Consider the following 26059-nt stretch of genomic DNA (forward strand, 5'->3'; position numbering starts at 1 on the left):
CCAAGCTCCCACTCGCGAGTCATTTAATGACAGCATCCGTCCACGTCGATATCCGATCGGGGCAAAATCACCGGACCACTTATTTACTGCAGGAATAAGCATTGTATCGACATGCAGTGTCGTCTAATGCACATGAGAAATGTGCTGGGCATTCTTTCCCACGACTTACTGCAACGAAACGTACAGCTCGATACGCTACACTGATATTACTTGCAAGGTTTTGACGTTCGTCCTAGCCCAAGATTGTCCTGCTGTTTGCGATGGAGCTTGGTGTTTGGGCGGCCCTTAGCGACGGATGTCTGCAAAGTCAAGTCTCTCCAGTAGGCCCTGCCAAATCGCTTCTGTATATGGCGGCCTGACGCAAAGCAAACTGTCGAGAGGCGACAGTTGTGCTACAGATGGATTATTATAGGCTCGATACGTTAAAATGACTGCGACAGGTATGCACTTAAATATAAATAAGAACTCGTCGTTCGCAGATACCGACATACTCTTCGCTGGAGCCGAAGTTTGATTGGCTTATACATCTCGAAATGATGTTTAATTCGAAGGGCATACGCTATGGAATGTTGTGCGCTTTCATCTGGTAAGCATTTTTGTCTCGTATTTCATACACACGCTATCGGCCTCGTACACGCTTCGTTGTTACTACTGAGAGGCGTTTCGCATGGGGAAGGAGTGACCGCAAACGCGTGCTTTACGTAAAATTCTTCGACGAGGATGGGATTCGAACCCACGCGTGCAGAGCACATTGGATTAGCAGTCCAACGCCTTAACCACTCGGCCACCTCGTCTGCTGGAACTACAGCTGTGTCTTTGGCGAGCGCTTGCGGAAAGAAGACATTTGTCGATTCGAAAACGCTTTCAAAACATCGTACTGGGCCGGTGTTAACGTCTAATGCCCAGCTGCAGTGCAGCCGACCAAGCTCCCACTCGCGAGTCATTTAATGACAGCATCCGTCCACGTCGATATCCGATCGGGGCAAAATCACCGGACCACTTATTTACTGCAGGAATAAGCATTGTATCGACATGCAGTGTCGTCTAATGCACATGAGAGATGTGCTGGGCATTTTTTCCCACGACTTACTGCAACGAAACGTACAGCTCGATACGCTACACTGATATTACTTGCAAGGTTTTGACGTTCGTCCTAGCCCAAGATTGTCCTGCTGTTTGCGATGGAGCTTGGTGTTTGGGCAGCCCTTAGCGACGGATGTCTGCAAAGTCAAGTCTCTCCAGTAGGCCCTGCCAAATCGCTTCTGTATATGGCGGCCTGACGCAAAGCAAACTGTCGAGAGGCGACAGTTGTGCTACAGATGGATTATTATAGGCTCGATACGTTAAAATGACTGCGACAGGTATGCACTTAAATATAAATAAGAACTCGTCGTTCGCAGATACCGACATACTCTTCGCTGGAGCCGAAGTTTGATTGGCTTATACATCTCGAAATGATGTTTAATTCGAAGGGCATACGCTATGGAATGTTGTGCGCTTTCATCTGGTAAGCATTTTTGTCTCGTATTTCATACACACGCTATCGGCCTCGTACACGCTTCGTTGTTACTACTGAGAGGCGTTTCGCATGGGGAAGGAGTGACCGCAAACGCGTGCTTTACGTAAAATTCTTCGACGAGGATGGGATTCGAACCCACGCGTGCAGAGCACATTGGATTAGCAGTCCAACGCCTTAACCACTCGGCCACCTCGTCTGCTGGAACTACAGCTGTGTCTTTGGCGAGCGCTTGCGGAAAGAAGACATTTGTCGATTCGAAAACGCTTTCAAAACATCGTACTGGGCCGGTGTTAACGTCTAATGCCCAGCTGCAGTGCAGCCGACCAAGCTCCCACTCGCGAGTCATTTAATGACAGCATCCGTCCACGTCGATATCCGATCGGGGCAAAATCACCGGACCACTTATTTACTGCAGGAATAAGCATTGTATCGACATGCAGTGTCGTCTAATGCACATGAGAAATGTGCTGGGCATTCTTTCCCACGACTTACTGCAACGAAACGTACAGCTCGATACGCTACACTGATATTACTTGCAAGGTTTTGACGTTCGTCCTAGCCCAAGATTTTCCTGCTGTTTGCGATGGAGCTTGGTGTTTGGGCGGCCCTTAGCGACGGATGTCTGCAAAGTCAAGTCTCTCCAGTAGGCCCTGCCAAATCGCTTCTGTATATGGCGGCCTGACGCAAAGCAAACTGTCGAGAGGCGACAGTTGTGCTACAGATGGATTATTATAGGCTCGATACGTTAAAATGACTGCGACAGGTATGCACTTAAATATAAATAAGAACTCGTCGTTCGCAGATACCGACATACTCTTCGCTGGAGCCGAAGTTTGATTGGCTTATACATCTCGAAATGATGTTTAATTCGAAGGGCATACGCTATGGAATGTTGTGCGCTTTCATCTGGTAAGCATTTTTGTCTCGTATTTCATACACACGCTATCGGCCTCGTACACGCTTCGTTGTTACTACTGAGAGGCGTTTCGCATGGGGAAGGAGTGACCGCAAACGCGTGCTTTACGTAAAATTCTTCGACGAGGATGGGATTCGAACCCACGCGTGCACAGCACATTGGATTAGCAGTCCAACGCCTTAACCACTCGGCCACCTCGTCTGCTGGAACTACAGCTGTGTCTTTGGCGAGCGCTTGCGGAAAGAAGACATTTGTCGATTCGAAAACGCTTTCAAAACATCGTACTGGGCCGGTGTTAACGTCTAATGCCCAGCTGCAGTGCAGCCGACCAAGCTCCCACTCGCGAGTCATTTAATGACAGCATCCGTCCACGTCGATATCCGATCGGGGCAAAATCACCGGACCACTTATTTACTGCAGGAATAAGCATTGTATCGACATGCAGTGTCGTCTAATGCACATGAGAAATGTGCTGGGCATTCTTTCCCACGACTTACTGCAACGAAACGTACAGCTCGATACGCTACACTGATATTACTTGCAAGGTTTTGACGTTCGTCCTAGCCCAAGATTGTCCTGCTGTTTGCGATGGAGCTTGGTGTTTGGGCGGCCCTTAGCGACGGATGTCTGCAAAGTCAAGTCTCTCCAGTAGGCCCTGCCAAATCGCTTCTGTATATGGCGGCCTGACGCAAAGCAAACTGTCGAGAGGCGACAGTTGTGCTACAGATGGATTATTATAGGCTCGATACGTTAAAATGACTGCGACAGGTATGCACTTAAATATAAATAAGAACTCGTCGTTCGCAGATACCGACATACTCTTCGCTGGAGCCGAAGTTTGATTGGCTTATACATCTCGAAATGATGTTTAATTCGAAGGGCATACGCTATGGAATGTTGTGCGCTTTCATCTGGTAAGCATTTTTGTCTCGTATTTCATACACACGCTATCGGCCTCGTACACGCTTCGTTGTTACTACTGAGAGGCGTTTCGCATGGGGAAGGAGTGACCGCAAACGCGTGCTTTACGTAAAATTCTTCGACGAGGATGGGATTCGAACCCACGCGTGCACAGCACATTGGATTAGCAGTCCAACGCCTTAACCACTCGGCCACCTCGTCTGCTGGAACTACAGCTGTGTCTTTGGCGAGCGCTTGCGGAAAGAAGACATTTGTCGATTCGAAAACGCTTTCAAAACATCGTACTGGGCCGGTGTTAACGTCTAATGCCCAGCTGCAGTGCAGCCGACCAAGCTCCCACTCGCGAGTCATTTAATGACAGCATCCGTCCACGTCGATATCCGATCGGGGCAAAATCACCGGACCACTTATTTACTGCAGGAATAAGCATTGTATCGACATGCAGTGTCGTCTAATGCACATGAGAAATGTGCTGGGCATTCTTTCCCACGACTTACTGCAACGAAACGTACAGCTCGATACGCTACACTGATATTACTTGCAAGGTTTTGACGTTCGTCCTAGCCCAAGATTGTCCTGCTGTTTGCGATGGAGCTTGGTGTTTGGGCGGCCCTTAGCGACGGATGTCTGCAAAGTCAAGTCTCTCCAGTAGGCCCTGCCAAATCGCTTCTGTATATGGCGGCCTGACGCAAAGCAAACTGTCGAGAGGCGACAGTTGTGCTACAGATGGATTATTATAGGCTCGATACGTTAAAATGACTGCGACAGGTATGCACTTAAATATAAATAAGAACTCGTCGTTCGCAGATACCGACATACTCTTCGCTGGAGCCGAAGTTTGATTGGCTTATACATCTCGAAATGATGTTTAATTCGAAGGGCATACGCTATGGAATGTTGTGCGCTTTCATCTGGTAAGCATTTTTGTCTCGTATTTCATACACACGCTATCGGCCTCGTACACGCTTCGTTGTTACTACTGAGAGGCGTTTCACATGGGGAAGGAGTGACCGCAAACGCGTGCTTTACGTAAAATTCTTCGACGAGGATGGGATTCGAACCCACGCGTGCACAGCACATTGGATTAGCAGTCCAACGCCTTAACCACTCGGCCACCTCGTCTGCTGGAACTACAGCTGTGTCTTTGGCGAGCGCTTGCGGAAAGAAGACATTTGTCGATTCGAAAACGCTTTCAAAACATCGTACTGGGCCGGTGTTAACGTCTAATGCCCAGCTGCAGTGCAGCCGACCAAGCTCCCACTCGCGAGTCATTTAATGACAGCATCCGTCCACGTCGATATCCGATCGGGGCAAAATCACCGGACCACTTATTTACTGCAGGAATAAGCATTGTATCGACATGCAGTGTCGTCTAATGCACATGAGAAATGTGCTGGGCATTCTTTCCCACGACTTACTGCAACGAAACGTACAGCTCGATACGCTACACTGATATTACTTGCAAGGTTTTGACGTTCGTCCTAGCCCAAGATTGTCCTGCTGTTTGCGATGGAGCTTGGTGTTTGGGCGGCCCTTAGCGACGGATGTCTGCAAAGTCAAGTCTCTCCAGTAGGCCCTGCCAAATCGCTTCTGTATATGGCGGCCTGACGCAAAGCAAACTGTCGAGAGGCGACAGTTGTGCTACAGATGGATTATTATAGGCTCGATACGTTAAAATGACTGCGACAGGTATGCACTTAAATATAAATAAGAACTCGTCGTTCGCAGATACCGACATACTCTTCGCTGGAGCCGAAGTTTGATTGGCTTATACATCTCGAAATGATGTTTAATTCGAAGGGCATACGCTATGGAATGTTGTGCGCTTTCATCTGGTAAGCATTTTTGTCTCGTATTTCATACACACGCTATCGGCCTCGTACACGCTTCGTTGTTACTACTGAGAGGCGTTTCGCATGGGGAAGGAGTGACCGCAAACGCGTGCTTTACGTAAAATTCTTCGACGAGGATGGGATTCGAACCCACGCGTGCAGAGCACATTGGATTAGCAGTCCAACGCCTTAACCACTCGGCCACCTCGTCTGCTGGAACTACAGCTGTGTCTTTGGCGAGCGCTTGCGGAAAGAAGACATTTGTCGATTCGAAAACGCTTTCAAAACATCGTACTGGGCCGGTGTTAACGTCTAATGCCCAGCTGCAGTGCAGCCGACCAAGCTCCCACTCGCGAGTCATTTAATGACAGCATCCGTCCACGTCGATATCCGATCGGGGCAAAATCACCGGACCACTTATTTACTGCAGGAATAAGCATTGTATCGACATGCAGTGTCGTCTAATGCACATGAGAAATGTGCTGGGCATTCTTTCCCACGACTTACTGCAACGAAACGTACAGCTCGATACGCTACACTGATATTACTTGCAAGGTTTTGACGTTCGTCCTAGCCCAAGATTGTCCTGCTGTTTGCGATGGAGCTTGGTGTTTGGGCGGCCCTTAGCGACGGATGTCTGCAAAGTCAAGTCTCTCCAGTAGGCCCTGCCAAATCGCTTCTGTATATGGCGGCCTGACGCAAAGCAAACTGTCGAGAGGCGACAGTTGTGCTACAGATGGATTATTATAGGCTCGATACGTTAAAATGACTGCGACAGGTATGCACTTAAATATAAATAAGAACTCGTCGTTCGCAGATACCGACATACTCTTCGCTGGAGCCGAAGTTTGATTGGCTTATACATCTCGAAATGATGTTTAATTCGAAGGGCATACGCTATGGAATGTTGTGCGCTTTCATCTGGTAAGCATTTTTGTCTCGTATTTCATACACACGCTATCGGCCTCGTACACGCTTCGTTGTTACTACTGAGAGGCGTTTCGCATGGGGAAGGAGTGACCGCAAACGCGTGCTTTACGTAAAATTCTTCGACGAGGATGGGATTCGAACCCACGCGTGCAGAGCACATTGGATTAGCAGTCCAACGCCTTAACCACTCGGCCACCTCGTCTGCTGGAACTACAGCTGTGTCTTTGGCGAGCGCTTGCGGAAAGAAGACATTTGTCGATTCGAAAACGCTTTCAAAACATCGTACTGGGCCGGTGTTAACGTCTAATGCCCAGCTGCAGTGCAGCCGACCAAGCTCCCACTCGCGAGTCATTTAATGACAGCATCCGTCCACGTCGATATCCGATCGGGGCAAAATCACCGGACCACTTATTTACTGCAGGAATAAGCATTGTATCGACATGCAGTGTCGTCTAATGCACATGAGAAATGTGCTGGGCATTCTTTCCCACGACTTACTGCAACGAAACGTACAGCTCGATACGCTACACTGATATTACTTGCAAGGTTTTGACGTTCGTCCTAGCCCAAGATTTTCCTGCTGTTTGCGATGGAGCTTGGTGTTTGGGCGGCCCTTAGCGACGGATGTCTGCAAAGTCAAGTCTCTCCAGTAGGCCCTGCCAAATCGCTTCTGTATATGGCGGCCTGACGCAAAGCAAACTGTCGAGAGGCGACAGTTGTGCTACAGATGGATTATTATAGGCTCGATACGTTAAAATGACTGCGACAGGTATGCACTTAAATATAAATAAGAACTCGTCGTTCGCAGATACCGACATACTCTTCGCTGGAGCCGAAGTTTGATTGGCTTATACATCTCGAAATGATGTTTAATTCGAAGGGCATACGCTATGGAATGTTGTGCGCTTTCATCTGGTAAGCATTTTTGTCTCGTATTTCATACACACGCTATCGGCCTCGTACACGCTTCGTTGTTACTACTGAGAGGCGTTTCGCATGGGGAAGGAGTGACCGCAAACGCGTGCTTTACGTAAAATTCTTCGACGAGGATGGGATTCGAACCCACGCGTGCAGAGCACATTGGATTAGCAGTCCAACGCCTTAACCACTCGGCCACCTCGTCTGCTGGAACTACAGCTGTGTCTTTGGCGAGCGCTTGCGGAAAGAAGACATTTGTCGATTCGAAAACGCTTTCAAAACATCGTACTGGGCCGGTGTTAACGTCTAATGCCCAGCTGCAGTGCAGCCGACCAAGCTCCCACTCGCGAGTCATTTAATGACAGCATCCGTCCACGTCGATATCCGATCGGGGCAAAATCACCGGACCACTTATTTACTGCAGGAATAAGCATTGTATCGACATGCAGTGTCGTCTAATGCACATGAGAAATGTGCTGGGCATTCTTTCCCACGACTTACTGCAACGAAACGTACAGCTCGATACGCTACACTGATATTACTTGCAAGGTTTTGACGTTCGTCCTAGCCCAAGATTTTCCTGCTGTTTGCGATGGAGCTTGGTGTTTGGGCGGCCCTTAGCGACGGATGTCTGCAAAGTCAAGTCTCTCCAGTAGGCCCTGCCAAATCGCTTCTGTATATGGCGGCCTGACGCAAAGCAAACTGTCGAGAGGCGACAGTTGTGCTACAGATGGATTATTATAGGCTCGATACGTTAAAATGACTGCGACAGGTATGCACTTAAATATAAATAAGAACTCGTCGTTCGCAGATACCGACATACTCTTCGCTGGAGCCGAAGTTTGATTGGCTTATACATCTCGAAATGATGTTTAATTCGAAGGGCATACGCTATGGAATGTTGTGCGCTTTCATCTGGTAAGCATTTTTGTCTCGTATTTCATACACACGCTATCGGCCTCGTACACGCTTCGTTGTTACTACTGAGAGGCGTTTCGCATGGGGAAGGAGTGACCGCAAACGCGTGCTTTACGTAAAATTCTTCGACGAGGATGGGATTCGAACCCACGCGTGCAGAGCACATTGGATTAGCAGTCCAACGCCTTAACCACTCGGCCACCTCGTCTGCTGGAACTACAGCTGTGTCTTTGGCGAGCGCTTGCGGAAAGAAGACATTTGTCGATTCGAAAACGCTTTCAAAACATCGTACTGGGCCGGTGTTAACGTCTAATGCCCAGCTGCAGTGCAGCCGACCAAGCTCCCACTCGCGAGTCATTTAATGACAGCATCCGTCCACGTCGATATCCGATCGGGGCAAAATCACCGGACCACTTATTTACTGCAGGAATAAGCATTGTATCGACATGCAGTGTCGTCTAATGCACATGAGAAATGTGCTGGGCATTCTTTCCCACGACTTACTGCAACGAAACGTACAGCTCGATACGCTACACTGATATTACTTGCAAGGTTTTGACGTTCGTCCTAGCCCAAGATTGTCCTGCTGTTTGCGATGGAGCTTGGTGTTTGGGCGGCCCTTAGCGACGGATGTCTGCAAAGTCAAGTCTCTCCAGTAGGCCCTGCCAAATCGCTTCTGTATATGGCGGCCTGACGCAAAGCAAACTGTCGAGAGGCGACAGTTGTGCTACAGATGGATTATTATAGGCTCGATACGTTAAAATGACTGCGACAGGTATGCACTTAAATATAAATAAGAACTCGTCGTTCGCAGATACCGACATACTCTTCGCTGGAGCCGAAGTTTGATTGGCTTATACATCTCGAAATGATGTTTAATTCGAAGGGCATACGCTATGGAATGTTGTGCGCTTTCATCTGGTAAGCATTTTTGTCTCGTATTTCATACACACGCTATCGGCCTCGTACACGCTTCGTTGTTACTACTGAGAGGCGTTTCGCATGGGGAAGGAGTGACCGCAAACGCGTGCTTTACGTAAAATTCTTCGACGAGGATGGGATTCGAACCCACGCGTGCAGAGCACATTGGATTAGCAGTCCAACGCCTTAACCACTCGGCCACCTCGTCTGCTGGAACTACAGCTGTGTCTTTGGCGAGCGCTTGCGGAAAGAAGACATTTGTCGATTCGAAAACGCTTTCAAAACATCGTACTGGGCCGGTGTTAACGTCTAATGCCCAGCTGCAGTGCAGCCGACCAAGCTCCCACTCGCGAGTCATTTAATGACAGCATCCGTCCACGTCGATATCCGATCGGGGCAAAATCACCGGACCACTTATTTACTGCAGGAATAAGCATTGTATCGACATGCAGTGTCGTCTAATGCACATGAGAAATGTGCTGGGCATTCTTTCCCACGACTTACTGCAACGAAACGTACAGCTCGATACGCTACACTGATATTACTTGCAAGGTTTTGACGTTCGTCCTAGCCCAAGATTGTCCTGCTGTTTGCGATGGAGCTTGGTGTTTGGGCGGCCCTTAGCGACGGATGTCTGCAAAGTCAAGTCTCTCCAGTAGGCCCTGCCAAATCGCTTCTGTATATGGCGGCCTGACGCAAAGCAAACTGTCGAGAGGCGACAGTTGTGCTACAGATGGATTATTATAGGCTCGATACGTTAAAATGACTGCGACAGGTATGCACTTAAATATAAATAAGAACTCGTCGTTCGCAGATACCGACATACTCTTCGCTGGAGCCGAAGTTTGATTGGCTTATACATCTCGAAATGATGTTTAATTCGAAGGGCATACGCTATGGAATGTTGTGCGCTTTCATCTGGTAAGCATTTTTGTCTCGTATTTCATACACACGCTATCGGCCTCGTACACGCTTCGTTGTTACTACTGAGAGGCGTTTCGCATGGGGAAGGAGTGACCGCAAACGCGTGCTTTACGTAAAATTCTTCGACGAGGATGGGATTCGAACCCACGCGTGCGGAGCACATTGGATTAGCAGTCCAACGCCTTAACCACTCGGCCACCTCGTCTGCTGGAACTACAGCTGTGTCTTTGGCGAGCGCTTGCGGAAAGAAGACATTTGTCGATTCGAAAACGCTTTCAAAACATCGTACTGGGCCGGTGTTAACGTCTAATGCCCAGCTGCAGTGCAGCCGACCAAGCTCCCACTCGCGAGTCATTTAATGACAGCATCCGTCCACGTCGATATCCGATCGGGGCAAAATCACCGGACCACTTATTTACTGCAGGAATAAGCATTGTATCGACATGCAGTGTCGTCTAATGCACATGAGAAATGTGCTGGGCATTCTTTCCCACGACTTACTGCAACGAAACGTACAGCTCGATACGCTACACTGATATTACTTGCAAGGTTTTGACGTTCGTCCTAGCCCAAGATTTTCCTGCTGTTTGCGATGGAGCTTGGTGTTTGGGCGGCCCTTAGCGACGGATGTCTGCAAAGTCAAGTCTCTCCAGTAGGCCCTGCCAAATCGCTTCTGTATATGGCGGCCTGACGCAAAGCAAACTGTCGAGAGGCGACAGTTGTGCTACAGATGGATTATTATAGGCTCGATACGTTAAAATGACTGCGACAGGTATGCACTTAAATATAAATAAGAACTCGTCGTTCGCAGATACCGACATACTCTTCGCTGGAGCCGAAGTTTGATTGGCTTATACATCTCGAAATGATGTTTAATTCGAAGGGCATACGCTATGGAATGTTGTGCGCTTTCATCTGGTAAGCATTTTTGTCTCGTATTTCATACACACGCTATCGGCCTCGTACACGCTTCGTTGTTACTACTGAGAGGCGTTTCGCATGGGGAAGGAGTGACCGCAAACGCGTGCTTTACGTAAAATTCTTCGACGAGGATGGGATTCGAACCCACGCGTGCAGAGCACATTGGATTAGCAGTCCAACGCCTTAACCACTCGGCCACCTCGTCTGCTGGAACTACAGCTGTGTCTTTGGCGAGCGCTTGCGGAAAGAAGACATTTGTCGATTCGAAAACGCTTTCAAAACATCGTACTGGGCCGGTGTTAACGTCTAATGCCCAGCTGCAGTGCAGCCGACCAAGCTCCCACTCGCGAGTCATTTAATGACAGCATCCGTCCACGTCGATATCCGATCGGGGCAAAATCACCGGACCACTTATTTACTGCAGGAATAAGCATTGTATCGACATGCAGTGTCGTCTAATGCACATGAGAAATGTGCTGGGCATTCTTTCCCACGACTTACTGCAACGAAACGTACAGCTCGATACGCTACACTGATATTACTTGCAAGGTTTTGACGTTCGTCCTAGCCCAAGATTGTCCTGCTGTTTGCGATGGAGCTTGGTGTTTGGGCGGCCCTTAGCGACGGATGTCTGCAAAGTCAAGTCTCTCCAGTAGGCCCTGCCAAATCGCTTCTGTATATGGCGGCCTGACGCAAAGCAAACTGTCGAGAGGCGACAGTTGTGCTACAGATGGATTATTATAGGCTCGATACGTTAAAATGACTGCGACAGGTATGCACTTAAATATAAATAAGAACTCGTCGTTCGCAGATACCGACATACTCTTCGCTGGAGCCGAAGTTTGATTGGCTTATACATCTCGAAATGATGTTTAATTCGAAGGGCATACGCTATGGAATGTTGTGCGCTTTCATCTGGTAAGCATTTTTGTCTCGTATTTCATACACACGCTATCGGCCTCGTACACGCTTCGTTGTTACTACTGAGAGGCGTTTCGCATGGGGAAGGAGTGACCGCAAACGCGTGCTTTACGTAAAATTCTTCGACGAGGATGGGATTCGAACCCACGCGTGCAGAGCACATTGGATTAGCAGTCCAACGCCTTAACCACTCGGCCACCTCGTCTGCTGGAACTACAGCTGTGTCTTTGGCGAGCGCTTGCGGAAAGAAGACATTTGTCGATTCGAAAACGCTTTCAAAACATCGTACTGGGCCGGTGTTAACGTCTAATGCCCAGCTGCAGTGCAGCCGACCAAGCTCCCACTCGCGAGTCATTTAATGACAGCATCCGTCCACGTCGATATCCGATCGGGGCAAAATCACCGGACCACTTATTTACTGCAGGAATAAGCATTGTATCGACATGCAGTGTCGTCTAATGCACATGAGAAATGTGCTGGGCATTCTTTCCCACGACTTACTGCAACGAAACGTACAGCTCGATACGCTACACTGATATTACTTGCAAGGTTTTGACGTTCGTCCTAGCCCAAGATTTTCCTGCTGTTTGCGATGGAGCTTGGTGTTTGGGCGGCCCTTAGCGACGGATGTCTGCAAAGTCAAGTCTCTCCAGTAGGCCCTGCCAAATCGCTTCTGTATATGGCGGCCTGACGCAAAGCAAACTGTCGAGAGGCGACAGTTGTGCTACAGGTGGATTATTATAGGCTCGATACGTTAAAATGACTGCGACAGGTATGCACTTAAATATAAATAAGAACTCGTCGTTCGCAGATACCGACATACTCTTCGCTGAGCCGAAGTTTGATTGGCTTATACATCTCGAAATGATGTTTAATTCGAAGGGCATACGCTATGGAATGTTGTGCGCTTTCATCTGGTAAGCATTTTTGTCTCGTATTTCATACACACGCTATCGGCCTCGTACACGCTTCGTTGTTACTACTGAGAGGCGTTTCGCATGGGGAAGGAGTGACCGCAAACGCGTGCTTTACGTAAAATTCTTCGACGAGGATGGGATTCGAACCCACGCGTGCAGAGCACATTGGATTAGCAGTCCAACGCCTTAACCACTCGGCCACCTCGTCTGCTGGAACTACAGCTGTGTCTTTGGCGAGCGCTTGCGGAAAGAAGACATTTGTCGATTCGAAAACGCTTTCAAAACATCGTACTGGGCCGGTGTTAACGTCTAATGCCCAGCTGCAGTGCAGCCGACCAAGCTCCCACTCGCGAGTCATTTAATGACAGCATCCGTCCACGTCGATATCCGATCGGGGCAAAATCACCGGACCACTTATTTACTGCAGGAATAAGCATTGTATCGACATGCAGTGTCGTCTAATGCACATGAGAAATGTGCTGGGCATTCTTTCCCACGACTTACTGCAACGAAACGTACAGCTCGATACGCTACACTGATATTACTTGCAAGGTTTTGACGTTCGTCCTAGCCCAAGATTGTCCTGCTGTTTGCGATGGAGCTTGGTGTTTGGGCGGCCCTTAGCGACGGATGTCTGCAAAGTCAAGTCTCTCCAGTAGGCCCTGCCAAATCGCTTCTGTATATGGCGGCCTGACGCAAAGCAAACTGTCGAGAGGCGACAGTTGTGCTACAGATGGATTATTATAGGCTCGATACGTTAAAATGACTGCGACAGGTATGCACTTAAATATAAATAAGAACTCGTCGTTCGCAGATACCGACATACTCTTCGCTGGAGCCGAAGTTTGATTGGCTTATACATCTCGAAATGATGTTTAATTCGAAGGGCATACGCTATGGAATGTTGTGCGCTTTCATCTGGTAAGCATTTTTGTCTCGTATTTCATACACACGCTATCGGCCTCGTACACGCTTCGTTGTTACTACTGAGAGGCGTTTCGCATGGGGAAGGAGTGACCGCAAACGCGTGCTTTACGTAAAATTCTTCGACGAGGATGGGATTCGAACCCACGCGTGCAGAGCACATTGGATTAGCAGTCCAACGCCTTAACCACTCGGCCACCTCGTCTGCTGGAACTACAGCTGTGTCTTTGGCGAGCGCTTGCGGAAAGAAGACATTTGTCGATTCGAAAACGCTTTCAAAACATCGTACTGGGCCGGTGTTAACGTCTAATGCCCAGCTGCAGTGCAGCCGACCAAGCTCCCACTCGCGAGTCATTTAATGACAGCATCCGTCCACGTCGATATCCGATCGGGCAAAATCACCGGACCACTTATTTACTGCAGGAATAAGCATTGTATCGACATGCAGTGTCGTCTAATGCACATGAGAAATGTGCTGGGCATTCTTTCCCACGACTTACTGCAACGAAACGTACAGCTCGATACGCTACACTGATATTACTTGCAAGGTTTTGACGTTCGTCCTAGCCCAAGATTGTCCTGCTGTTTGCGATGGAGCTTGGTGTTTGGGCGGCCCTTAGCGACGGATGTCTGCAAAGTCAAGTCTCTCCAGTAGGCCCTGCCAAATCGCTTCTGTATATGGCGGCCTGACGCAAAGCAAACTGTCGAGAGGCGACAGTTGTGCTACACATGGATTATTATAGGCTCGATACGTTAAAATGACTGCGACAGGTATGCACTTAAATATAAATAAGAACTCGTCGTTCGCAGATACCGACATACTCTTCGCTGGAGCCGAAGTTTGAACACGCGATCTAGTGTTCGAAATGATGTTTAATTCGAAGGGCATACGCTATGGAATGTTGTGCGCTTTCATCTGGTAAGCATTTTTGTCTCGTATTTCATACACACGCTATCGGCCTCGTACACGCTTCGTTGTTACTACTGAGAGGCGTTTCGCATGGGGAAGGAGTGACCGCAAACGCGTGCTTTACGTAAAATTCTTCGACGAGGATGGGATTCGAACCCACGCGTGCAGAGCACATTGGATTAGCAGTCCAACGCCTTAACCACTCGGCCACCTCGTCTGCTGGAACTACAGCTGTGTCTTTGGCGAGCGCTTGCGGAAAGAAGACATTTGTCGATTCGAAAACGCTTTCAAAACATCGTACTGGGCCGGTGTTAACGTCTAATGCCCAGCTGCAGTGCAGCCGACCAAGCTCCCACTCGCGAGTCATTTAATGACAGCATCCGTCCACGTCGATATCCGATCGGGGCAAAATCACCGGACCACTTATTTACTGCAGGAATAAGCATTGTATCGACATGCAGTGTCGTCTAATGCACATGAGAAATGTGCTGGGCATTCTTTCCCACGACTTACTGCAACGAAACGTACAGCTCGATACGCTACACTGATATTACTTGCAAGGTTTTGACGTTCGTCCTAGCCCAAGATTGTCCTGCTGTTTGCGATGGAGCTTGGTGTTTGGGCGGCCCTTAGCGACGGATGTCTGCAAAGTCAAGTCTCTCCAGTAGGCCCTGCCAAATCGCTTCTGTATATGGCGGCCTGACGCAAAGCAAACTGTCGAGAGGCGACAGTTGTGCTACAGATGGATTATTATAGGCTCGATACGTTAAAATGACTGCGACAGGTATGCACTTAAATATAAATAAGAACTCGTCGTTCGCAGATACCGACATACTCTTCGCTGGAGCCGAAGTTTGATTGGCTTATACATCTCGAAATGATGTTTAATTCGAAGGGCATACGCTATGGAATGTTGTGCGCTTTCATCTGGTAAGCATTTTTGTCTCGTATTTCATACACACGCTATCGGCCTCGTACACGCTTCGTTGTTACTACTGAGAGGCGTTTCGCATGGGGAAGGAGTGACCGCAAACGCGTGCTTTACGTAAAATTCTTCGACGAGGATGGGATTCGAACCCACGCGTGCAGAGCACATTGGATTAGCAGTCCAACGCCTTAACCACTTTTTTTTTTTTTTTTTTTTTTTTTTTTAGGGCCTCCTTCCTCCCCTTCAGCCCCGCCTTGCGCTCGCCATAAATCGCCTTCGTCGGCGTCGGCTTCATCTGCCATGATTTCTGAAGTACTTATTCTTCTGAACTATTCCGATTTCCAAACCAAAGATACTTCTAAACCTATTGCATAGTCCCGCAATGGTGACAAAGTAGAATATATATATATATTTTTTTTTTTTTAATAGAAAATGAAAAAGGAACTCTGGTCCGCTAGAAAAACAGAAGAAAATAAAATAGTCCTTGTCGTAACACTGTTCAGTATACGTCACTGTGACATTTGAAGAAGAAAAGAGAAAAAACAAAGCAATGTAGAATGAAGGAAAGAAAAAAATACTTCTTTCATCGAAGAACGACTTCTAAAAAATTCGCATATCGTTTCCTGTAATGTCTCGTCTGTGAAAGTATGTGAAACTGTAATGCCAGGTAAAGACAGAACGCCGCCTCACTCTTGGGTTCTTGCGTCTGTAAATAATGAACATAATGACCCTTCAACCAATTGACAGAGTTCCGTTTGGTGTTCGGGTACGGCACTGAATCCGGATACAGGAAATCTTCAGGTTTAATACAAAGCTGGGAAGTCCTCATAATCGTAGCCAGTTTTCGGCGAATGCATGGCCAAACTGCTTGGACAGTGGTGCACAGAAAACGATGTTCATCAGTATCAGGCAAGTTGCACGTTAGGCACAAAGGTGAGTCAGCCAAATGTAGAGCATGAAGTCGTGAATTGGTACTTATTTTACGGTTCACGACCCTGTACCAAGAGGCTTTCACTGACGTTGGTAAATCACGGCTATGTATGTTTTTCCATATCACTGGCCAGCGATGATTGGGGTATTTGTGTTCGATGTTGTTCCTGTTCTTGGTTGCCAGTAGTTTATTATAAACTAACTTCACCACGGAAAGCTCATTTTCTGGGAGAGTTGACCGTACGTAACTGAACTCAATGAAAAAGCTCTTAAAGTGAGTCAGCGCAGGCGGAATATGTTGAACAGAGACAGGAGGCTGCAGGCAGGCCGGCGCTATTTCGGTTAACAAGTGAGCCGTTAGACTGTTCGGTAACGACCTCCACCGTTTGTAGGTGGTGCATACGTACAAAGCTCGTGACTTGGAACGAACATCTGTTAAATTTAAGCCTCCATCGGTCGTGGAGAGAGTGAGCGTATCGTACTTGACTTTAAAAATGTGTCCACGTGTGACAAAATGGCCTAGAGCGGACATCATACGCTTCGCTGTCTCCTGTGGCATGGGCAGTACTTGTGCAACGTAGTTAATCTTTGAGGTGAGGTAGACATTAGCGAAGGTGACTTTCTGCAGTTCATCAAGGCTTCTTAGGTAGTGGGTCTGCATGCAAGCACGCATACTTGCCAGGAGATTCCTATAGTTCACCGCAATTGTGTGCTGTATGTTGCTCCTGTACTCAATACCAAGGCATTTCATTTTAGAAATTAGTTGCAACTGACCGTGATGGTGCAGCGAGATGCCGCGTCCTATGTTCATAATGCCAGATTTCCTGGCATTCAACTTCGCACCCGCAACAAGTTCGTAGTTTTTGACGATCTGAAGGGCTTCCTCGACTTCACCTTCGTCCATGACCAAAAATCCGACGTCATCCGCATATGCAGTACAAACAATCTTAATGCCGTGGATGGTTAATCCTTGTAGACGCTGTGTCAAGGTGACAAGCAATGGCTCAATGGCAATGGCAAACAAGGCCATTGACATAGGGCATCCCTGTCGCACTGAATTAGTAATATTAATCGATGCGCTCAGCTGGCCATTCACCATGAGTCGAGTTACTCCTTTACGAAGGAGCTCATGTATAAGATTGATAAAACGTAGTGGAAATCCCATGGCATGCATCGTCCGGATGAGAAACTGATGGTTTACTCTGTCGAATGCCTTTGAAAAGTCAAGGGAAACTAGCGCACACCGTATCTTACACGCATCTGCAATGGCTATAACGTCCCTGTATTGAGACAAATTTTGGAAGATCGTCCTACCGACACCTACACTGGTCTGGTACTGACCAATGACAGTATTCATCAACATTTTCAATCTATTAGAAATAATACGTGCTAAAATTTTGTAGTCACTGTTCAGTAAAGTAAGCGGCCGAAAATCGTCAACAGAACTGCACATTGGGCGTTTAGGGATTAAAACCACGATGCCTTCCACGAGAGCCTGAGGAACATTAAAATCTGGCCGTAAAATTTCATTAAACATACTCAACAACTTGGGCTTTAATTTGTCGCAGAAAGTAAGATAAAATTCGGCAGTGAGACCGTCGGGTCCCGGCGATTTATTTTTCGGACTTCGTGATAGCGCAGAATCCAATTCGTCTTCATCAATTTCTCGCATGAGAGTTTCGACTTCAGCAGCACCCAAAGTCCTTTGCAAGTTATTGAGTAATTCATCGTGAGTTCCATCGTCGGTATGTGTCGTTGTCAGGAGACCTGCCAAGTGATTGTGAAGTGCGTTCCGTATGTCCTGTTGCCGCGTGAGCGCAACGCCTTCACTCAACTGAAGACGAGTTATTAATCTCCGCCGCCCCCTCTTATTTTCACGAATGACGTGAAACATGGATGTCATTTCGTCGTCTATCACATTCTGGGGCCTGGACCTTATTTGAAAGCCTTCTGCCTGCTGCCGCTGAAGTTTTAATAATTTTGCCTTAATTTTTTTAATCTGCATAAAATTTTCAGGTACAGTCACATCGGACTGGTAAAGCTCCCTGAGACAAGTAAAATAAAACTCAGACGTTTGCCGTTGCCACCAGGATTTGTCCCGAGCGTAGCGTTTAAACATTTTTGATAGAGTTGGTTTGGCATGTGTTATCCACCATTCAGTAACGGAGGCATACTGTGCAACCCGTCGTTCACATGCCTCCCATGTTTCGTTAAAGACACGGTGACAGTCAACATCGTTAAGGAGAGCATTGTTAAGTTTCCAGAAACCTCTGCCGCGAAATGTGCCTTGCTTGACCATGTTAACAGTACAAATATATGCGGCATGATCGGAAAAATTGTGGGCCAAACTTCGGATTGGAGGACTTGAGTCTTCATACACGCCGATACATAGATTCTGTCTAGCCGGCTTGCAGAGTGGTTCGTGACATGAGTGAACCCAGGTGCCGCTCCGTGCGTATGCTCCCATGTGTCAATGAGGTTCATTTCTTGGACGATACGTTCTAGTTCTCCAGATTTGTTAAAATTAGGCGTCTGGTCTTTTGGACTTAAGACACAATTGAAGTCACCCGCAAAAATTATACGATCGTAGGTTCCCCTAAAAAGTGGGACTATGGCGCTTGTGAAGAACTCAGCCCTAGCACGCCTATTGCTACTGCCGGACGGGGCGTAAACATTGATTATGCGTGTCCGATGGAAAGTGACAGCGATCCCTCTATGATCAGGCAGTTTTTCTGCGTCGGTCGCTACAATCCCTTCTTTTAACAGAATCGCTGTCCCTAAATTCGCACCGCTCCCGGAATTGGAGAGAGTAGTATAACCAGTTATTCGGTCAAGTTCAATCGCAGCGACTTCTTGAAGTAACAGAATATCGATATCCGCTGCGTATACAAAATCTTGTAAATTACGGAGCCGCCAGTACGACTGTATCTTATTGATGTTTAACGTGGCAATTTTATAGGCTTGGGGCTCGTTCATGGGAGAAGGCACATACTATTAATTAAACAGTCTTAGAAGGATGGCTAACGAAATTGAGGCCAAGCGCGTCAGTCGGAGTTCCTGTAGTTCCCGGTACGGTTGGTGTATGCTGCTCTGTGGGGGGTGCCGAAGATTCCGTCTCAATGGTCCGCATGACAGCCGCATCATTGCTCGCATCCAATACTTCCATTTCCTGTGCCCAATTCCCAGTGAGAGTGGCCTCTGACAAAAGCGATCCTGCGTTTCCTTGAGCGTGGGTATCCGGCAAAACGACTCTACTCGAGGTATCACTATCTTCCACCCGTCGTGGATTCACAGGGGGAGACACTACAGGATCAATGTCCATTCGACCAGACGCAGGGAGACCAACTTCAGAGGGTTCAGAAGTGTTCTGACACATTTGGCTGCTTATTCGTTTCGCTTTGTCGCGGAGCTGTGGGGCGAGCTGATTGGCTCCTTGATGTGCAAGTCTCCGCTTCTTTTTGGAAGGCTTCCTGTTAGGGTTCGCAGTATCATCAACATCCGAAGTGGACTGTTGACTCTGGGGTTGATCCGCCGGGAACACAGCGTCTGCTTCATCCTCAGTACCAGTGGCATCAACCACTGGGGAGTCATCCGTCGTTACCTCCATCTCTGAGTGTGGTAGCGGCGGTGCCGCGTCAGCACTCGGTTCTTTGACGTTATCGGCCAAAACATCATTCAAACGAGGGGCATCTACAGGCGGGGTCGCGGGTGGAAGACCAGAAGCCGCGACAGCGTATGTCAGTGGCAGTGCCGTCGTCACAGGGGGGCTAGCGGCTTCACCGACAGGTATCTGCGTCACCCGTCTTTGTATACATTCAGAGCGCACGTGGCCGGGCGCACCACAGCCGGCACACGTTTTTGGCTGCCCATCATATATGACAATTCCGCGATGTCCACCTACGTAAATATATGAAGGTATGTGCTTCTGTATATCGATCTTAACCTGCCTGACGCCGTTAAGCACCGGCAATTTGTGGGCTTTGGACCAACGCTCCGCAAAATTGTTAATGACCCTCCCGTAAGGTGTCAATGCAGAATTTATTTGCGCGGCTGTTATTTCAAACGGGAGTTCGAAAATACGTGCCGTCCGGATGCCCAGTCCAGCATGCGTAATGCTGACGTCACTGACGGTACCATCGCTATGTTTAAACTTCAGTACACCTCCACTGGACTCTACAATTCTATCACACAGTTCAGAGGACGTTAATTTCACATAAACAACACTAGTCACGATAGAGAAATTTATCCCTACAATGTCATCAAAAGTAATCTTAGCTGTTTCCTCTAACCATGCTTCAACTTCAAACGAATTTGGTTTCGAAAAGTTCCTATCAAAGGTAAACTTCAAGGTATCTTTCCTGTTAGTCGGATTAACACGCGATCTAGTGTTCCTACAGAACGGAACGAATACTAATAAGCAGACGCTGTAAGCACGCGACTCACCGCCTGACGTAAACACTTCCTGCCGCAGCGCGCTGGCCCTGGAGGTCCGCTCACCACCGCTGCCGCAGGCAGACTGCGAACCACTCGGCCACCTCGTCTGCTGGAACTACAGCTGTGTCTTTGGCGAGCGCTTGCGGAAAGAAGACATTTGTCGATTCGAAAACGCTTTCAAAACATCGTACTGGGCCGGTGTTAACGTCTAATGCCCAGCTGCAGTGCAGCCGACCAAGCTCCCACTCGCGAGTCATTTAATGACAGCATCCGTCCACGTCTATATCCGATCGGGGCAAAATCACCGGACCACTTATTTACTGCAGGAATAAGCATTGTATCGACATGCAGTGTCGTCTAATGCACATGAGAAATGTGCTGGGCATTCTTTCCCACGACTTACTGCAACGAAACGTACAGCTCGATACGCTACACTGATATTACTTGCAAGGTTTTGACGTTCGTCCTAGCCCAAGATTGTCCTGCTGTTTGCGATGGAGCTTGGTGTTTGGGCGGCCCTTAGCGACGGATGTCTGCAAAGTCAAGTCTCTCCAGTAGGCCCTGCCAAATCGCTTCTGTATATGGCGGCCTGACGCAAAGCAAACTGTCGAGAGGCGACAGTTGTGCTACAGATGGATTATTATAGGCTCGATACGTTAAAATGACTGCGACAGGTATGCACTTAAATATAAATAAGAACTCGTCGTTCGCAGATACCGACATACTCTTCGCTGGAGCCGAAGTTTGATTGGCTTATACATCTCGAAATGATGTTTAATTCGAAGGGCATACGCTATGGAATGTTGTGCGCTTTCATCTGGTAAGCATTTTTGTCTCGTATTTCATACACACGCTATCGGCCTCGTACACGCTTCGTTGTTACTACTGAGAGGCGTTTCGCATGGGGAAGGAGTGACCGCAAACGCGTGCTTTACGTAAAATTCTTCGACGAGGATGGGATTCGAACCCACGCGTGCAGAGCACATTGGATTAGCAGTCCAACGCCTTATCCACTCGGCCACCTCGTCTGCTGGAACTACAGCTGTGTCTTTGGCGAGCGCTTGCGGAAAGAAGACATTTGTCGATTCGAAAACGCTTTCAAAACATCGTACTGGGCCGGTGTTAACGTCTAATGCCCAGCTGCAGTGCAGCCGACCAAGCTCCCACTCGCGAGTCATTTAATGACAGCATCCGTCCACGTCGATATCCGATCGGGGCAAAATCACCGGACCACTTATTTACTGCAGGAATAAGCATTGTATCGACATGCAGTGTCGTCTAATGCACATGAGAAATGTGCTGGGCATTCTTTCCCACGACTTACTGCAACGAAACGTACAGCTCGATACGCTACACTGATATTACTTGCAAGGTTTTGACGTTCGTCCTAGCCCAAGATTGTCCTGCTGTTTGCGATGGAGCTTGGTGTTTGGGCGGCCCTTAGCGACGGATGTCTGCAAAGTCAAGTCTCTCCAGTAGGCCCTGCCAAATCGCTTCTGTATATGGCGGCCTGACGCAAAGCAAACTGTCGAGAGGCGACAGTTGTGCTACAGATGGATTATTATAGGCTCGATACGTTAAAATGACTGCGACAGGTATGCACTTAAATATAAATAAGAACTCGTCGTTCGCAGATACCGACATACTCTTCGCTGGAGCCGAAGTTTGATTGGCTTATACATCTCGAAATGATGTTTAATTCGAAGGGCATACGCTATGGAATGTTGTGCGCTTTCATCTGGTAAGCATTTTTGTCTCGTATTTCATACACACGCTATCGGCCTCGTACACGCTTCGTTGTTACTACTGAGAGGCGTTTCGCATGGGGAAGGAGTGACCGCAAACGCGTGCTTTACGTAAAATTCTTCGACGAGGATGGGATTCGAACCCACGCGTGCAGAGCACATTGGATTAGCAGTCCAACGCCTTAACCACTCGGCCACCTCGTCTGCTGGAACTACAGCTGTGTCTTTGGCGAGCGCTTGCGGAAAGAAGACATTTGTCGATTCGAAAACGCTTTCAAAACATCGTACTGGGCCGGTGTTAACGTCTAATGCCCAGATGCAGTGCAGCCGACCAAGCTCCCACTCGCGAGTCATTTAATGACAGCATCCGTCCACGTCGATATCCGATCGGGGCAAAATCACCGGACCACTTATTTACTGCAGGAATAAGCATTGTATCGACATGCAGTGTCGTCTAATGCACATGAGAAATGTGCTGGGCATTCTTTCCCACGACTTACTGCAACGAAACGTACAGCTCGATACGCTACACTGATATTACTTGCAAGGTTTTGACGTTCGTCCTAGCCCAAGATTGTCCTGCTGTTTGCGATGGAGCTTGGTGTTTGGGCGGCCCTTAGCGACGGATGTCTGCAAAGTCAAGTCTCTCCAGTAGGCCCTGCCAAATCGCTTCTGTATATGGCGGCCTGACGCAAAGCAAACTGTCGAGAGGCGACAGTTGTGCTACAGATGGATTATTATAGGCTCGATACGTTAAAATGACTGCGACAGGTATGCACTTAAATATAAATAAGAACTCGTCGTTCGCAGATACCGACATACTCTTCGCTGGAGCCGAAGTTTGATTGGCTTATACATCTCGAAATGATGTTTAATTCGAAGGGCATACGCTATGGAATGTTGTGCGCTTTCATCTGGTAAGCATTTTTGTCTCGTATTTCATACACACGCTATCGGCCTCGTACACGCTTCGTTGTTACTACTGAGAGGCGTTTCGCATGGGGAAGGAGTGACCGCAAACGCGTGCTTTACGTAAAATTCTTCGACGAGGATGGGATTCGAACCCACGCGTGCACAGCACATTGGATTAGCAGTCCAACGCCTTAACCACTCGGCCACCTCGTCTGCTGGAACTACAGCTGTGTCTTTGGTGAGCGCTTGCGGAAAGAAGACATTTGTCGATTCGAAAACGCTTTCAAAACATCGTACTGGGCCGGTGTTAACGTCTAATGCCCAGCTGCAGTGCAGCCGACCAAGCTCCCACTCGCGAGTCATTTAATGACAGCATCCGTCCACGTCGATATCCGATCGGGGCAAAATCACCGGACCACTTATTTACTGCAGGAATAAGCATTGTATCGACATGCAGTGTCGTCTAATGCACATGAGAAATGTGCTGGGCATTCTTTCCCACGACTTACTGCAACGAAACGTACAGCTCGATACGCTACACTGATATTACTTGCAAGGTTTTGACGTTCGTCCTAGCCCAAGATTGTCCTGCTGTTTGCGATGGAGCTTGGTGTTTGGGCGGCCCTTAGCGACGGATGTCTGCAAAGTCAAGTCTCTCCAGTAGGCCCTGCCAAATCGCTTCTGTATATGGCGGCCTGACGCAAAGCAAACTGTCGAGAGGCGACAGTTGTGCTACAGATGGATTATTATAGGCTCGATACGTTAAAATGACTGCGACAGGTATGCACTTAAATATAAATAAGAACTCGTCGTTCGCAGATACCGACATACTCTTCGCTGGAGCCGAAGTTTGATTGGCTTATACATCTCGAAATGATGTTTAATTCGAAGGGCATACGCTATGGAATGTTGTGCGCTTTCATCTGGTAAGCATTTTTGTCTCGTATTTCATACACACGCTATCGGCCTCGTACACGCTTCGTTGTTACTACTGAGAGGCGTTTCGCATGGGGAAGGAGTGACCGCAAACGCGTGCTTTACGTAAAATTCTTCGACGAGGATGGGATTCGAACCCACGCGTGCACAGCACATTGGATTAGCAGTCCAACGCCTTAACCACTCGGCCACCTCGTCTGCTGGAACTACAGCTGTGTCTTTGGTGAGCGCTTGCGGAAAGAAGACATTTGTCGATTCGAAAACGCTTTCAAAACATCGTACTGGGCCGGTGTTAACGTCTAATGCCCAGCTGCAGTGCAGCCGACCAAGCTCCCACTCGCGAGTCATTTAATGACAGCATCCGTCCACGTCGATATCCGATCGGGGCAAAATCACCGGACCACTTATTTACTGCAGGAATAAGCATTGTATCGACATGCAGTGTCGTCTAATGCACATGAGAAATGTGCTGGGCATTCTTTCCCACGACTTACTGCAACGAAACGTACAGCTCGATACGCTACACTGATATTACTTGCAAGGTTTTGACGTTCGTCCTAGCCCAAGATTGTCCTGCTGTTTGCGATGGAGCTTGGTGTTTGGGCGGCCCTTAGCGACGGATGTCTGCAAAGTCAAGTCTCTCCAGTAGGCCCTGCCAAATCGCTTCTGTATATGGCGGCCTGACGCAAAGCAAACTGTCGAGAGGCGACAGTTGTGCTACAGATGGATTATTATAGGCTCGATACGTTAAAATGACTGCGACAGGTATGCACTTAAATATAAATAAGAACTCGTCGTTCGCAGATACCGACATACTCTTCGCTGGAGCCGAAGTTTGATTGGCTTATACATCTCGAAATGATGTTTAATTCGAAGGGCATACGCTATGGAATGTTGTGCGCTTTCATCTGGTAAGCATTTTTGTCTCGTATTTCATACACACGCTATCGGCCTCGTACACGCTTCGTTGTTACTACTGAGAGGCGTTTCGCATGGGGAAGGAGTGACCGCAAACGCGTGCTTTACGTAAAATTCTTCGACGAGGATGGGATTCGAACCCACGCGTGCAGAGCACATTGGATTAGCAGTCCAACGCCTTAACCACTCGGCCACCTCGTCTGCTGGAACTACAGCTGTGTCTTTGGCGAGCGCTTGCGGAAAGAAGACATTTGTCGATTCGAAAACGCTTTCAAAACATCGTACTGGGCCGGTGTTAACGTCTAATGCCCAGCTGCAGTGCAGCCGACCAAGCTCCCACTCGCGAGTCATTTAATGACAGCATCCGTCCACGTCGATATCCGATCGGGGCAAAATCACCGGACCACTTATTTACTGCAGGAATAAGCATTGTATCGACATGCAGTGTCGTCTAATGCACATGAGAAATGTGCTGGGCATTCTTTCCCACGACTTACTGCAACGAAACGTACAGCTCGATACGCTACACTGATATTACTTGCAAGGTTTTGACGTTCGTCCTAGCCCAAGATTGTCCTGCTGTTTGCGATGGAGCTTGGTGTTTGGGCGGCCCTTAGCGACGGATGTCTGCAAAGTCAAGTCTCTCCAGTAGGCCCTGCCAAATCGCTTCTGTATATGGCGGCCTGACGCAAAGCAAACTGTCGAGAGGCGACAGTTGTGCTACAGATGGATTATTATAGGCTCGATACGTTAAAATGACTGCGACAGGTATGCACTTAAATATAAATAAGAACTCGTCGTTCGCAGATACCGACATACTCTTCGCTGGAGCCGAAGTTTGATTGGCTTATACATCTCGAAATG

At 48.2% G+C, this 26059-nt stretch overlaps 21 non-coding genes across 21 annotated transcripts; all 21 read right to left on the reverse strand.

Moving 5' to 3' along the window:
• Positions 1-712: 712 nt before the first annotated feature.
• On the reverse strand, positions 713-794 carry Trnas-gcu (transfer RNA serine (anticodon GCU)). Its single transcript has one exon. It is a non-coding gene; the product is annotated as a tRNA-Ser (tRNA).
• Positions 795-1633: 839 nt separating this feature from the next.
• Trnas-gcu (transfer RNA serine (anticodon GCU)) lies at positions 1634-1715 on the reverse strand. The gene has a single exon. It is a non-coding gene; the product is annotated as a tRNA-Ser (tRNA).
• An 839-nt stretch (positions 1716-2554) lies between these two features.
• Trnas-gcu (transfer RNA serine (anticodon GCU)) lies at positions 2555-2636 on the reverse strand. The gene has a single exon. It is a non-coding gene; the product is annotated as a tRNA-Ser (tRNA).
• Positions 2637-3475: 839 nt separating this feature from the next.
• On the reverse strand, positions 3476-3557 carry Trnas-gcu (transfer RNA serine (anticodon GCU)). The gene has a single exon. It is a non-coding gene; the product is annotated as a tRNA-Ser (tRNA).
• An 839-nt stretch (positions 3558-4396) lies between these two features.
• On the reverse strand, positions 4397-4478 carry Trnas-gcu (transfer RNA serine (anticodon GCU)). Its single transcript has one exon. It is a non-coding gene; the product is annotated as a tRNA-Ser (tRNA).
• Positions 4479-5317: 839 nt separating this feature from the next.
• Trnas-gcu (transfer RNA serine (anticodon GCU)) lies at positions 5318-5399 on the reverse strand. The gene has a single exon. It is a non-coding gene; the product is annotated as a tRNA-Ser (tRNA).
• An 839-nt stretch (positions 5400-6238) lies between these two features.
• On the reverse strand, positions 6239-6320 carry Trnas-gcu (transfer RNA serine (anticodon GCU)). The gene has a single exon. It is a non-coding gene; the product is annotated as a tRNA-Ser (tRNA).
• Positions 6321-7159: 839 nt separating this feature from the next.
• On the reverse strand, positions 7160-7241 carry Trnas-gcu (transfer RNA serine (anticodon GCU)). The gene has a single exon. It is a non-coding gene; the product is annotated as a tRNA-Ser (tRNA).
• An 839-nt stretch (positions 7242-8080) lies between these two features.
• Trnas-gcu (transfer RNA serine (anticodon GCU)) lies at positions 8081-8162 on the reverse strand. Its single transcript has one exon. It is a non-coding gene; the product is annotated as a tRNA-Ser (tRNA).
• Positions 8163-9001: 839 nt separating this feature from the next.
• Positions 9002-9083, reverse strand: Trnas-gcu (transfer RNA serine (anticodon GCU)). The gene has a single exon. It is a non-coding gene; the product is annotated as a tRNA-Ser (tRNA).
• Positions 9084-9922: 839 nt separating this feature from the next.
• On the reverse strand, positions 9923-10004 carry Trnas-gcu (transfer RNA serine (anticodon GCU)). The gene has a single exon. It is a non-coding gene; the product is annotated as a tRNA-Ser (tRNA).
• An 839-nt stretch (positions 10005-10843) lies between these two features.
• Positions 10844-10925, reverse strand: Trnas-gcu (transfer RNA serine (anticodon GCU)). The gene has a single exon. It is a non-coding gene; the product is annotated as a tRNA-Ser (tRNA).
• An 839-nt stretch (positions 10926-11764) lies between these two features.
• Trnas-gcu (transfer RNA serine (anticodon GCU)) lies at positions 11765-11846 on the reverse strand. Its single transcript has one exon. It is a non-coding gene; the product is annotated as a tRNA-Ser (tRNA).
• An 838-nt stretch (positions 11847-12684) lies between these two features.
• On the reverse strand, positions 12685-12766 carry Trnas-gcu (transfer RNA serine (anticodon GCU)). Its single transcript has one exon. It is a non-coding gene; the product is annotated as a tRNA-Ser (tRNA).
• Positions 12767-13605: 839 nt separating this feature from the next.
• Positions 13606-13687, reverse strand: Trnas-gcu (transfer RNA serine (anticodon GCU)). The gene has a single exon. It is a non-coding gene; the product is annotated as a tRNA-Ser (tRNA).
• An 840-nt stretch (positions 13688-14527) lies between these two features.
• Trnas-gcu (transfer RNA serine (anticodon GCU)) lies at positions 14528-14609 on the reverse strand. Its single transcript has one exon. It is a non-coding gene; the product is annotated as a tRNA-Ser (tRNA).
• A 7021-nt stretch (positions 14610-21630) lies between these two features.
• On the reverse strand, positions 21631-21712 carry Trnas-gcu (transfer RNA serine (anticodon GCU)). The gene has a single exon. It is a non-coding gene; the product is annotated as a tRNA-Ser (tRNA).
• Positions 21713-22551: 839 nt separating this feature from the next.
• Positions 22552-22633, reverse strand: Trnas-gcu (transfer RNA serine (anticodon GCU)). Its single transcript has one exon. It is a non-coding gene; the product is annotated as a tRNA-Ser (tRNA).
• An 839-nt stretch (positions 22634-23472) lies between these two features.
• Positions 23473-23554, reverse strand: Trnas-gcu (transfer RNA serine (anticodon GCU)). The gene has a single exon. It is a non-coding gene; the product is annotated as a tRNA-Ser (tRNA).
• An 839-nt stretch (positions 23555-24393) lies between these two features.
• On the reverse strand, positions 24394-24475 carry Trnas-gcu (transfer RNA serine (anticodon GCU)). Its single transcript has one exon. It is a non-coding gene; the product is annotated as a tRNA-Ser (tRNA).
• Positions 24476-25314: 839 nt separating this feature from the next.
• Positions 25315-25396, reverse strand: Trnas-gcu (transfer RNA serine (anticodon GCU)). Its single transcript has one exon. It is a non-coding gene; the product is annotated as a tRNA-Ser (tRNA).
• Positions 25397-26059: the final 663 nt, after the last annotated feature.

This window comes from Schistocerca gregaria, chromosome 2 (assembly GCF_023897955.1).
Source record: "Schistocerca gregaria isolate iqSchGreg1 chromosome 2, iqSchGreg1.2, whole genome shotgun sequence".
Classification (NCBI taxonomy): Eukaryota; Metazoa; Arthropoda; class Insecta; order Orthoptera; family Acrididae; genus Schistocerca; species Schistocerca gregaria.